Here is a 15,302-nt window from a genome sequence, read left to right as displayed (position 1 = left end):
CACCAGTCCTGTGATCTTGCTGGGTTCCAAAGGCCTCTGCTTCTTGATGCCCTCTATACTGTGTTCCCCCCTCACCCAACTTTAACAATATTTTGGCCTTCTTTCTTTGGAGTTCTTTAGACTTCAGTGAAGAGAGTTTTGATGGAGACAATGCATTTAGGACAATTTTTCTGCATATTTTCTGACTGTGGTTCTCTGTATTTGTTCCCATGTGTTGCAGGAGGAAACTTCTCTAATGCTCAGCAAGGCACACATCTATGTCCATAGTAGAAAGTCATTGGGAATCACTTTGTTGCTACATTCCTTTTGTAAAACAGTATTTGGTTTTCTTCTAGGTCTACAGACTATCCAATCTCAGGTCCCTGTCATCAGAGCAGTATTAGGAACAGGAGGTCCACCTTATGGACTTGACCTTAAAACAAATCACCTATTTGTTAGTACCATAAGCTTTGTGACAACATTTTATTAGTGCATCTTTCAGACATGCCTGTCTTTATCACATAAGTTCTGGAATGGAACTCAAGTTGTAATGCTTTTAGTATAGGTACTTTGCAAATGGAGCCATCTGCCAGCTTTTGTAGTGGTTGCCTCTGCTTTCCACTCTCTTCTTCCCCAGCTTTTATTGATGTTAATGAATACTTTCTATATAGGCTCAAGCTGAAACGCAAAAGATTCCAGGTATCAGTATTTTGCAAAGGACTTTCCATTGAGAACCTTTGCCAAACATGTTTTGCATATTTACCCTTAGTGTTTCCCAATGTTCACCATGACTTTGCACACCTTGATCATTACTCTGGGAGCTTCTGTGTATGTGTTTAACCTCATGTGGGTTTCCTTAAACAGCAGTTATGCAATAACTGGAAGATGGCTTCTTTATAGTAGTACCTTTGATGCTCTGCTTTTTGGAAACCTCCAGTGAAAGCATGAAGAGTTGAATCTGTTCAATATTAAGAAAACCAAAACACTCCTAAAAATGCTATTTCTCTCCCAGGAAAAGCAGATTTTATTGGCAAGGCCCCTTCAGGAGTGTGATGCTGCTGAATTCCTTTCGTTTGTATTTCTAGATATTCAAGGTTGCTTTCAGCCTTTCTTGGTGATCATGGCTACGGAGTGTGTGGCATGACAGCAGACAAGCAGGGCAGAATAGAGCTGAGCTCATTACCATGTGTAAATGTCAACAGAGTTCATGATAAAAAATAAAAGCACCTTTTCAAGTAAGAATCAGCACTGGGCCATACTTCCTCATGCACCATCTGCCATACCACCTTTGAAGTCCTTGGTACCCGAATCCTTTGATGTGACACAGTCATCATTCCACACAAACGAGGCTGCTTCATGCTGCATCAGCCCAGAGATGAAAGTAATCGCCCCCCCAAACCTGAATAACTGTCGGTCTTTTAATTAAAAAGCTACAGTTCACCTTTGACAGAAAATTAACTTCTGAGTGTCATCCTTCCAACACTGTCTTTGGAACCTATTTATGTGTGACTTGCTGGTTTTGTCTTAATTCCATGTGAAAGTTTCAGCTCTAAACATTGTCATCGGGATACTTCATAACGTTACTGATACTGGAAAAGCAACATAAAACAAAAACAATAATTACAAATAATCAGTAGAGAGAGACAAGTTTGTTTTTGGCCAATTTTTAATGATGCTATTTTCAAAGTCATTTGGAGCAAGCTTCTTTTGGGGCCTCATCTGTGAATAGGTAGTTCTGCTATGAATTAACAGAATCATCTGATTCAGTTCAGCTACAAGTTATCCACTATTGTAATTTGTTTACTTGACCTTTAGCAGAACCCCAGGTAATTCAGTCTCACAGGAACTGCCTTCACTCTACTTCCCTCTGAGGACTTATGTCTTCCATTCTCTATAACCTCCTCGGTGTCTATCAACCCCACTAACACTTAGTCCATTAGGAATGGGTTCCTTAGGCTTATTGTTACCCACTTTGAACTATTTAATTATTTTTAAACAGTGTTTTAGTCAAGTTAATCACTATCAAATTCTGAACTTTTACCTAAGCAAATAAGTGTGTGGCTTCTCACTCCAAACCAGAATGTGTCTACTAGATCTCTACCACAAATCCTAATGTGTTAAGCTGTAGGTGAAAGAAAATTAAATACAAGGAAGTACATACCTGTGAATTCTTCTTCTAGTGATTACCTGAATTAATGAGTATAAACAAAACAGAATACAATTCCAGCAATATGAAGATATGAGACTTCACAACATATTCTAAGAAGAGAATAAAATGCTCTCGAAAAAGTGACATTTGAGTACATGGGGAAAAAAATAAACTTAACAACAAAAGAAGAATAATAGACTATAGGCAGATACAAAAGATCAACAGTTGAAGTTATCCTTATGACTATACTGTGTTTGATGTTAACCTGAGGTAGAAAACCATATCTTAAAAATTTAAAACAAACAAATTTTATTGCATTGGAAAAATAATGCTTGGAAAAGGAGGGAAACTAAAAATATAGTGGTAACAAGAGAAGGTCAGGAATTAGGGCATGATGCCCTGTCATTTTACAGTTATGCCCAGAAATCAGTTCTGTACAGACAAGAATTGTGTGTCATAATCTTTCTCAAACTCTGGCCTTTAGACACACTTAGAGCTAGTTCAGTAATTCTTAAACCTATTGAATTCTAATATTTTCTTTTGAAATTATAAATTGTAAGACACACTCCACATGATATTTATACAAATAAAACCTTAAACTTTCCCCCAAGACACAGAATTCATTGTTGTCTTGGATACAATCGAAAGCCTACAAAACAGTATGGTCCTGTGTCATTTGGAATCATCCACACAAAAGGGATCAGTATCTTTCAAGGACAAAATGATTATGACAATATTTAGGTAAAGATTTTGTGAGAAGCTTGCATCGTATTTTAGGAAGAAAGATGTTCTGTACAATATATGGAAGAAATATGGAAGGGATAAAAGTAAGGCAGAATATGCTTGTGGAAGAAGCCCTGATGAATAGCTCTAAATGAATTTCTGATCTCCAAACAAAGCAAAATGATTCTCTGAAAAAAGATAAATTTAAAACCAAATTGCTCAAGTCAATGCTAGTGAATGAAACAAGAAGAAGTTGTAGAAAAAAAAAACAGGAATTAAATTATAATCAATCAGTCTAAATCAGAAAACCCACAAATAATAAAAAAGACCAAATTATTGTTATACCCTAGATATTAACAGAATTAAGAACAAAACAACTCTAGATTAATGGGTCAAGCAAAATTCTAATATAAATATATCACCTAACCTCAAACTAGAAAGAGTTTTAGGGATAACATTCTGAAGTTTTCAGCCCTAGTTGATCAGAAATATTTGCTCACATTAGACATAAAGGAATAAGAATAATAATGGTTAAGATCAAAAATTCAGATGACAGCAGATTCTGGCAAGGATGTGTAGAAAGAGGAACATTTCTCCACTCCAGAAATCAGTCTGGCAATTCCTCAGAAAATTGGACATAGTACCTGAAGACCCAGTTATTCCACTTCTGGGCATATACCGCAGAGAGGCTCCAACATACAACAAAGACACATGCAACACAATGTTCACAACAGCCCTATTTATAATAGCCAGAAGCTGGAAAGAAACCAGATGTCCTTCAGTAGATGAATGGATACAAAAATTGTCGTATATTTACACCATGGAGTACTACTCAGCTATCAGAATCAATGACTTCACGAAATTCTTAAAAAAAATGGATGTATCTAGAGAATATCATCCTGATTGTGGTAACCTGATCACAAAAGAACAGACATAATGTGCAGTCACTGATAATTGGATAATAAGAAATCTCTGAACACTCTAGAAACAACTCACAGACTATATGAAGTTTGGGATAAACAAAGGCCAAAAAAAAAAAAAGAAAGAAAGAAAGAAAAAGAAAAAGAAAAACCATTATGTTTAATTTTTACACACCAAGAAAACTTTGACTATTTCCAGGTTACATCTTGTTTTACATGTACTTTATGCTCATTGTAACTTGTAAGATCTTAATGCACACTACCAAACCTTAAAAAAAAAAGAACAAGCAATGACAAAAATGTACTTATATACTTTTATGCAAATATGCTTAAAAATTTGTATATTTATCTTTCTTAAAAATAAAGTTGTTCAATTAAAAAAAGAATAATCATTAAGGACAGCAAGAGAGGATTTAAGCACTACATTCAAAACTGGGACAACTAGATAAAGGGCCCAGTGACTCATAACTATCTTCTAGTTATTGACATGTGCCATATTGCTAAATAGTGGAAGACCTCCAGTAATGGATTTGAGGAACATAAACAGTCTTCATCAAGATGTGGTGAGGTTGATCACTATCTTAATGATAGCTCCACAATATGATCTAAAGATCCCCTGATTGCTTGAGCTAACAAGGTGCTTGTCAGATGATTTATCCTACTTAGAGGCAACCAAATATCTATCCTCACCTGGGGATGCTCACTAAGTTCCTTTCTTCCTAGTTTTAAAGGTTACTTTAGGTTTGAAAAATAACAAAGACTTTTAGGTAGTATATGCCCCAGTACATTGTCAAAAAAATAAGTAACCCGATAAGAAAATGCCTTAGTTCCTTTTATCTCTGAATCTTCTGCCTTCATAGAGAATGAGAAAGGATGGGATGCTGCTGATTTTTACATAGGCAATGTAGGATTTATTAACCTTCCTATGTGCACAAGTAGGATGTGACTTAAAGAATAATGTGAAATGCAAGTGGTGATACCAGGTTTTTTCCTGATTTTGTTACTTTCTTAGACCACAAGAGAAAGCTTTTTAAAGGTAGTTTCTAAGTGACTGTTTAACATCACCAAGCAAATCAGGAAGCAAATCAAAGGCAGCAAGAGTCCGCCTGAGAATAAATCAGAAGTAATTTACCAACACTTTTGATAGCTTCATTAATTGAGATTATTATAAAAGCCTGTAAGCTAGCTATATATGAAATAAAAATATTCCCATAATATTATTTGTATTCAGGTTAGTGATAAAGTGGCAACTTCTGGACAGAAAAATAAAATAACCAGATATAAGAATTAACAAAAGGAAAATGTATGTTATAAATCAAAATAATATTGCCTGCATAATTGTTATACATGACACAAAGAGAAATAGCAGTAAGAAAATATAACATGATACTATGTCAAGTAATCAATTATGTGATTTATCTGCAATTTGATATACCAGTAATAATATAAGTTAAAGCATTAATTCCATTCGCCAAAGAATTTTTTCTAAATAGAGAAAATAGAGGAATACTTTGTTACAATCAATCTCTGGCCTTTGTAAAGGAAATGTTTGATTTGATGTAAATTCATTAAAGAATACATAAAGAATTATATCATAGGCTTAAGAAGTATATAATCCAAAACATTTCAACTGTCAAATTGGGTAATGTTGTCCAACATAATAGAAAAACATGGTGTTTCTGTCACATGTATGTTGACTATTTGTGTGAAAAATAAACGTATATATTTCACTCAGGAGATTCATAGTAAGGCACAGTGACTACAGTTCCTTGCTTATGTTAAAATAACAGAACGACAAATAGATATACCTAAGGTAATAGAACCAAAAGACTGGAAATAAAAACACATGGAATTAGAATGTTGAAGATAAGAAGTGATGTTACATGTAATGAGCAAGAAATGTTGAACTGACAAAATGTAGCGTGGTGTGACATTTCAGTGTTTTGAATGAATTAAATCATTAACTAATAATACAATATTATATATCATATACATAATACAGTATATATAATATATGATACTATATATATGTGTGTGTGTATGTATCCAAGACTAAGTCAGATAAAGAATAGATTATTTCATCTTACTGCTTTGTTCCAGGTAACAAGCTTCTTTGTGTGAAGTCAGGAAAGAACTATTGGCAAGAACAAAAGAAGCAGAAAGCAAGAAGAATGACGCTTACTGGTTTGCTCCTGATCTCATGGCCAGGCCTCTTCTCATACACTCATGCTTAATATGCTGAGCCCTCTTCCCACAACTCACAATTAAGTATATGTCCACAGGGCAGTTAGGTCAAGGTAGTTGCCCTATTGAGATTCACTCAGTTAACTGAATGGTGTCAACTGGAGAACCCATTTTACCCATCATATGTGTATACTTCTAGGAACATTATAATCTTATATACATGAATCAGAGGTAGCAGACTTGGAATAAAGACATAAAAGCATAGCTTTATGATTTCATAATAAGAAGAACTAATCTCTACCACTAATTATTCAGTCCACAAAATATAGATATGATAATTGACTATTTGGTAAAGTAAGCATATAATATTTATCAGAAAATATTCACTAAAAAACAAAACAAAAATGCAAAACTGGAGGAAGGTATTTGTATGGCATGTAAATTATGGGACATCTGTGTTCTTTTAGACTATGAAATAATTTGAGCATCAAATGAATGGGATAGTGGAATAATAGGTGGAAGGTGTAAGTGGAGGGGTAGGAAGATAAATTAGAATAGAGCATGAGATGTAAGAAGGGTATCTAATCTAACACTAAGGATATTTGAAAAGACAAATTGAAACCTACTATTTCATAAGCTCATAAATATACATATGCCTGATCTAAATAAGAAGTTCAAGACACTATTTGTTCTGTAGTTCACAGTGGCTTTGTAAGATTAGAAGTATATAAATCTAACCCCTAAAAGCAAAATAAAAAATACAACATATTTAATCATATTTTCTGACAGAGCGGGAAAATTGCCACACCAGATAGCTAGAAATAAAGATTAAAGTTAGAAACCTGCGCATAATGAACAGAGTTAAACAATATATCCTGGCAACAAGTTTCATCGAAGAGACAGGGTCTGCCACTGGTCACAGATCTTGATTGTCTTTATTTAATTGAATTTAGAAGGCAGCCATAAAGTCGGCTTTGTGTAAAGCTTAATGTTTGATTCTAAAGTACACCAGTGTTTGATCCTCTGTCAGTGGTCTGCTGAGAGCTGGTTAACACTGACGTTCTGATAAATAATTTCCCTTAAGCCGAAAGATTAAAATAGCTGTGGTAACATCGAACTGAATGCTTCAACCAGGTACTGACCTCCCAGGGTCACTGAAAATAAGCATTAAGGCCAGGCAGCCTCACTTACTTTCAAGACAGGAGGCGACTTTTCAATCACAACATCCAATTTCTATTTCTTTAAAACTATTAAAACAAAAACAATTTAAGAAAAGAAATGGGAAGTAAATAAACAGAATTAACAAGGGTGTAGGATTGTTGAGGCTTCTGAGATAATTTTAGTTTAGGCTTTAAGTGCTGCCAACTGATATCTTCCAGCTAGCAAAAATAGAATTTAAAAATGACTATACAATGCAAAGACCTTTGCATTTATATATTTGATGACTTTGTATTTGCACACTGCTTTGACAGCCTACGCATCTTAATAATACTGCTATCCCCTTAACTAGAAATGGCCTATTCTTTTTAACATTTATTTGTTTCTTTGTGTGTTTGTATACACATATATGCAGCAGGTCTAACTCGTATGGCTTTTGTGTTGTTCTCCACCTTATTGTTTGAAACAGGGTTTATCACTGATCCTGGAGCTAACCGATTTGGGTAGGCCTACTGGTCAGCAAAGCACGGAATTCTTCCTACCTCAACCTAAGACCTGGTGTCTGTGCTCCATATCTCGCTTTTATATAGGTACTTTAAATGCTTGTATGACAGGCACTTTACCTACTAAGCCATTTTATCAACCCTACATTTAGTGGGTTGTTTGTTTATTCACTCATTTATTTGTTTTTCTGTGTCTTGGGCCCCTTGTTGCCCAGTGTGTCTTACAGTTATTGCATGCAAACAGTTCTGTTCTTCAGCCTCCCTATCAAATCAAACCTAACTCATGTTTTCCTTTGTTACTAGACATTGGGCTATTTTGAAATGATAACATTTCTAATAATTAAAATGAAAATCTGCCTTTATTTTGAAGAATGTGGTACTTAAAAAATAGAAATATTTATCTTTTTGGAAACAGTGAAATTAGCCAACTCAAACACACAAGTTTAATTGTGAAACAATAAAAGGTGACTCATGCTGAATTTCTATACTCCTAACTCATGGATAGTTTTAGAATCTTCAATGTTTACCTTGTCCAGTGACCTATAAATTCCCATTGTACCACAGATTTAAATCTAATATGAATGCCTGTACATTGTATCTCACTTTTTCTTTTTGGTTTGTTTATTTTGTTTTTCCCTGTTCTAATTTTTAGATGAATTTAAACTTTCATTAGATACATATACATTACACATGGCAAATTTTGATAATAGTATTTTCTGTCTTCTTATCTTATCCCTGTTTGGTTTTTCTAGCTCATTCTTTATAAAAAGCTGAAACAGAGTTTTGTTGTTCACTCTGAACATGCTTTGATTCTTTCTGCTCCTCCTTTCAGATCACAGAGAACTTAGTTCATGGCTAGGTATTTTCCATCAAACGTGTCTCTAGTCTTGTTCTTTTCTGTATTTTGGGTTCACACACAATTGTTAATGCCCCTTTACAATATTGAATTATCTCTATCAGAATTAAACCTTCAAGTCAGCACAATGGCCACCTCACTCCATCTTCTCTCTTCCACTGGGAAGTTTACTGTCATTCAAATATGTTGTTGCTACTTGAAAAGTTAGTCATTATTTTTGTTGCTTCTTCCTCCTCCTCCTCCTCCTCCTCCTCCTCCTCCTCCTCCTCCTCCTCCTCCTCCTCCTCCTCCTCCTCCTCCTCTTCTTCTTCTTCCTCAACATTGTTGTCATCTTTGTCCTTTTTCTTGTTTGAGACAGGATCTCTCTGTGAAGACTGAGCTAATGAACTGCTCTGGAACTTATTTTATTGTTCAAGCTGCTCTCAAACTCCAGATTTCTGTGTATCTGCTTCAGGAGTTCTAGGACAAGCATCCCCATGAACAGATTTTTCTGTATTTCGACTTCTGTCTTTGTCTCTGTTTCTCCATTTCTGCCTCTCTGTCTCTGTCTCTGTCTCTGTCTGTCTGTCTGTCTGTCTCTCTCTCTCTCTCTCTCTCTCTCTCTCTGTGTGTGTTTGTGTGTGTGTGTGTGTGTGTGTATGTCTATTTCTGCCCCTGTCTGCTCTGTCTCTCTCTCCTTCTTTTCCAGCTACTTAGAATTTTTCAAATTTAATATTTTAGATTCTGCATTTCAGATTCTGTTTTGTACTCAAAAGCATTAAGGTCTCACTTTTTATATAAGTAATATTGTTTATTTCCAGCAGATTTTTAGAGGGATATTTGAATTGATTATCTAGCCACACAATCAAAGCCCTAGAGAAATCTATAGCCAGTAAATATATCAGGGTAAGAATCATATTTATGTTAAGTGGGAAAATCTCATTAAACTCAGACCTCTGCATCATTCCTGCTTTAGAAGTCAGTGAATGTGCCCCTTTATTTCTCTGATGCTCTTTTGAGATGATGTTTTAGTAGAAGCCAGTTATTCAATGCCTCTTTGATGATACCCATCTCTTTAATATGTGGCCTCTGATCTTTCAACCATGATTGCAGCTGAAAGCTTGAGAAGAGACATGGGCTCTTGCATGCACTCTGTTGTTGATTTATTCTATCATGATCACAGGTTACTTATGTAGGACCACTTTCACCAGAGCCACTTCTGAATTCATTTGTGTCCAATTCATAATCACAAACAGAGCAGATACCTTGCATGACTTTTCATTTGTTTTCTTTTTCCGTTCCAATATTTTTTCAGTTCTCATAATTATTGTTCTTATCTTGCTTCATACCTTCTCATTCTGTGGTTCCCAATTAGAAATGACAAACTGAAGAAAAATTTGTCATAATAAAAATGACTGGGGAGGATAAGAGAATAAGAGCAGATGAGTTTGTCTCTGAATCTGAAGCTAGACTGCATCTCTGTACAGTGAACTTACCTAAGATTGTCCACCTTTTCTGTAATCACACCTTTATCTCAGGCTCTCTGCCATCATTATCCCCTTTAATTATCTTAGTCTCTGCTGCTTATTTTTTAGGATATGTGCTCAAGAGTTAGCCCTTATAAAATTCAATGAGGTGAAATATATTTTAGAACCAGTCTTGTCTTTGTGCCATAATCATGCCTAAGATTCTTAGCAACAAAGCAGCCATTGTCTTTAAGAAACATAGTTTAAGTGTTCTTTCCTCTTAAGTAGTCAACATTATTTTTTCATCTTTTACTTTATGATATTAGTTCAATTTTCGATATTGCTAGTCTAAACTCAGTGTATAGGCGAAGCCACAGAAGCTCCCATGAGACCGGTTACCATCAAAGTGTTACCAGGCAGACTCAATAGAGGTGTGTAGAGAGCAGTAGCTTCCTGAGAACGCAGACACAGCTGTTGGATTTTCAAGTGTTGTGTGAAAACAGTGGGGGACTGTTTAGCTAAGGAGGATTTTCTGCTGGTGTCACAGACCCATTCTTCAACAGATTAAATAGGAAGGGTATCGTGTTACTGCACAGACTGCCTCAAAAGTTTCTGGAACTTTAATGCTCTGGGAAAGAGTGAAGGACATGGGTCCTTTTCAGAAGCCTGAGAACCTCTGAAAGGAGACACTGGCATCAACTTTCCCTAGTAGGGAGATAGGCCTTTATCTCAGATATTTGTTCAATACCCAAACACATAAGTTTTCTGGACAGATCTTGATAAAAATTGTAAGGCTCAAGAAGTTGTGGCTTTGAAAATCCAAAATATATACGGTTTTTTAGTCACAACTGGATCAGCAAAAAAAAAAAAAAAAAAAAAATGGATACATCAACTACAGTTTGAAGAATGCATAGAACTCTTATTTAAATGAGCATTTAGAGCATATAAACATGTGCAATACTGTAAACTGTCTTATATGAAATCACAGAGTCAAGATTAAATCTAAATTTTAATTGGAGTTAAGGTTTTATACTATCCATATACCTAAAATCTATTTTTTCCTAGCCTGTTTGCTGGGTGTCAACCTATAGGAACTACATTTTGCCTGGAAATTATGTCTGAAATATAAAAAGAAGAAGAAGGAGGAGAGGAGTAATGGAGAAGGAAGAAGAAGAAGAAGAAGAAGAAGAAGAAGAAGAAGAAGAAGAAGAAGAAGAAGAAGAAGAAGATGATGATGATGAAGAAGAAGAAGAGCAAGAGCAAGAACAAGAACAAGAACAAGAACAAGAACAAGAACAAGAACAAGAACAAGAACAAGAACAAGAACAAGAACAAGAACAAGAACAAGAACAAGAACAAGAACAAGAACAAGAACAAGAAGAAACTACAAGTATAAATGTAGGGATATAATTTCCAATACTCCCACAGGCTTTCAAATTATAACTGAGCAGAATTTATGCCTGGATCTCAGATTTTAACCTTCTTGAAGTAGACATGGATAAAACTCACTGAAACGGAGAGGAATTTGTGAGATAGCAGCCTATGCAAACCCAGGGCTCTCCACCTTCACAGAGCTGATGAAGCCTCTCACTCACCATCCACCTATCAGGTCCACCCACTTCCTTTGCTCTTTCCTCACTTCATATCTGATTATATTTCCCCACTTTATAGAAAGTGAAAAAAAAAAAGACACAGGAGACTGCCCGGTACCAGGTCTACTCTTTGGAATAGTGGCTTTGTTTTGTTCCATTTCCATTCTCTTATTTTGAGATGGGTAGCGTGGTAGCTTGTTTTCTCTTGCTGAAATAAACATCATGATCTAAAGCAACATTTGAAGGAAGAGTCTGTGGTCATTTTAGTGAGGACTCCCATAGGCCCATGGTTAAAATTTGGTGATTTTTTTTTGGGAAATATTAAGAAGTCTGTTTTATTTTGAAGGAGCTATCTCTAATAACGTGCAATAAGGATTAAGAAACTTGTGCTCTTTGTCTCTGTCTTTGACTCTGTCTGTTTTTCTCTGACACTCTCTGTGTATTTATGTAACTGTGTCTCTATCTCTCTCTGTCTCTTATTGTCTCTGTCTTGCATTTTCTGTTGCTTGGGGGTTCTCAGCTGTTCCTATCACCTTTCCTTAGTTCTATTCTCATGGACCTTAATCTTCTTAAATCATAAGCCCAATTAAATGCTTTATTATATAAGTAATCTTGATCAAAGTGCTTTGTAACTGTAATAATAAGGTAACTAAGAGAGATATTGGTACTTGAAGTAGGACCATTTCTGTGCAAAACATGAGCATGCTGTATTTTTAGAGAAATGTAGTAGACTTTGAGAATTCAGACTGGAAAAACAGTTGAAGCATGTAAATTGGGCTTAATGAATTATCCTAGTAGGAGTGTCAAAGATAGTAGTACCAACATAATGGAACTACAAAAGCCCAGTTCAAGAGATTTCACAGGAAAACAACAGTAACAAGTGGACTAGAGATAATTAATGTCATATTTGGCAAACAATGTGTCTGCCTTCTGCCTTTCTCATATGAACTTGTCTGAGGCCAAACTGAAAATTAATGGAATGATTTTGTTTCTGTTTTTTTTTTTTTTGGGGGGGGGTGGCAGAGATTTTTGTTATATTGTAATATAGTCTCTCTTGTGTTATGTGTAATCCCTCATATGCAGGTATACAATAAAAAAGATCAAATGGGGCAAAAAGATGTAGAGCCTGAAGAGAACAAGAGCACCAGAAAAAATGTAACGTTGGAACCAAGACATATGCTAAAAGAAAAAAATGGAGAAGAGTGAGGGCCCTGATATGAAATGAAATAAAAGAAAAGTCCCCACCTAGCTAAGCATCAAATTAGTAAAATTATAGGTCTAAGAAAAAAAAAAGGCAGGGGTTTACTGATTCAAGGGGAAAAGGCTCCATCCTAAGTGGGCAGCTGACTATGACAGCATCTTCCATGGCTCTAGATTTTATAGTTGTGAAGGATGTAAAAAAAAAGAGTTATAAAATCTTCCCCCCATGGTCAATGATTAAACATAGCTGAAGAATCCAAGAATTTAGAGCAATACCTGAATAAAATCTCTTGGAGGCTATTACATAAGTCTAGGAAGAGAATAGATTAGGGACTATAAGATGTTAGACTTAAAAGAATATGTACTATATGCTAAGAATATATTTTTGTATATGAGGAGTAAAGCCAGAAAGAGAGAAGGAGATGAAAAGAGAGACACAGAAAAACTTTTTATAGGCAGCAAAGCTGAAAGGGCATAGCTATCTATGCATGTTGATAACAGAAATGAAGTCAAAGGATTTGTAGTTTGTCCTGCTTGGTTTCAGTCTTTCCTTGTCCCAGTATTTCCTTATTATTCCTTAATCCCTCCCCCTTTGAATGGTAATGTATACTCTGTATCACTGAATGTTGGAATAATGTTTGCTTTTTAAAATTTTAAGTAATTTGTTTTTCAAATTTATGGGAGAATACAATTAAAAATTGTTTGAGTTCCAGAAGATACTATGGATTTTTTAAACACTGTTTAGATTGAAAGACTATAGAGATTTTGGGTTGAACTAAAAGCATTTGTATTATGATATCACTACCAGACTCTGGGGGGGGCAAGGAATAGAATATAGTGGTTTGAATGAGAATGTCTCTCATAGAGGATATCAGAATACTCAGTTATCATATAATAGAAATATTTGGGAAGGAATAAAAAGTTAAGACCATTTGGAGGAATATGTGACTGTTGGTGAGATGCTTCAGAAGACTTAGAGTATTCTCAGCATTCTTTCTCTCATTTTCCTTTTTCTTCGTTATGATAGGATGTATGTACTTTCTAGTAGGCCTTTGAATCAACATTATACTGTATATCTTTATAAAATTTTAAGTCCAATTAAATGTTTTCTTTCCAAAGTTGTGTTGGTCATTGTACTTTGTTGCAGAAAAATAAAACTAATATAGTATCAATGTCAGTTTATACATTACAATCCATCATCAAAAGACATGAAGGCAGAAATTCAAGGCATGAGCTTAAAGCAGAAAGTGGAATAACTACTGTTTGATAGTTCAATCACCCAGGCTTCCTCATCTACATTTTTCATAAAGATTAGGCTCGTTTTGCAAGGTATGGTAGTATACAGAGTGGCCTAAGCCTTTCTTCATTAATTGTTAATTACAAAAATTCCTCAAAATCATAACAAGGGACCAATCTGATGGAACATTCTTCATCTAGGTTCATGTCAGAATGGCAGATAAAAATTACTCTAAAAAAGGAGTGATAATACCTATTTCAGTGACATTCTATGATGGTTATTGAAGAACATTATAAAACATATGACTTATGAAGTGGCAAAATGGCAAATGAATGGTAACAGTGGTTTATTTCACTGGGAAACCTTTATTGTAGTATCCCTATTGTGAGATACTGGGCAAAGACCATGCAGAAGTAAATTTAACCTGTACTTATAAATACATGAGTCACCATTCTCTTCTCCTTGCCTCTTTGTCAGATTAATATGTAGTTTTCTATGTTTACTGGTCAGTACACAAGCCTCAAATGAGTATTTTTTTCATGTCCAACTGCATTGATCCACTGTCAGAAAGTTGTCTACATTACCAACATTGCATAGGAAGAAATAAAGCATGGACAGTATCCTTCCATTAAATAAGAAATGTTTTATAAAATTCTGGATAGAACTTGCATAATAGGTTGGTGATATCAAATAAAAATGTGTGTGTGTGTGTGTGTGTGTGTGTGTGTGTGTGTCTGTGTGTGTGTGTCCATACTATGTTTGTGATTTTTGTCTATAGGAGACACTAGCCCAACTTTCCCAATGGGAGTAAAGTAAAATGGATTATGCTTCTTAGAAATCAAGAAACAAGTTTATGCCTCACATTTGACAAAGTTGTTTTAGTCAGGAGTAGTTGTACACAATGGGATTAATTTAATTGAGGAATCCAAAAACTTTAATCTTCACAGATTACTCAAATATATTTAAGTGTACATTTATCTGTTAAAATGCACAAATACATGTAAAATAAGCATTGATATGCCAATGAAAAACACACCCACACACCAGCTCTTGTAAATGCTGTAGATTCTCTGGGTAATATTGATCATTGTTCAAATATCTCATAGTTTTTCTTGTACTGAAGTGCAGGTTTAAAATATCATATCAGGAAATGAGTGTTCCAGAAAATATAAGAGTTGATGCTCGGTGGATGTATGCATCAGTAGTTGATATTCTTTCCAGACATAACTCATTGTTTTGAAACAAACTTTTTGAGTGAAAATGTGAAAAAGAGTGTACATTTCCCAAGGTTAAAAGAGAGTATCATTTATACTGATAATATAGTTTGTCAGTTTTCTTAAAACTGTGATCTAAACA

Source organism: Micromys minutus (genome assembly GCF_963924665.1).
Source record: "Micromys minutus genome assembly, chromosome: 8".
NCBI classification, from domain to species: domain Eukaryota; kingdom Metazoa; phylum Chordata; class Mammalia; order Rodentia; family Muridae; genus Micromys; species Micromys minutus.
Note: the sequence above shows the minus strand (reverse complement) of the source record.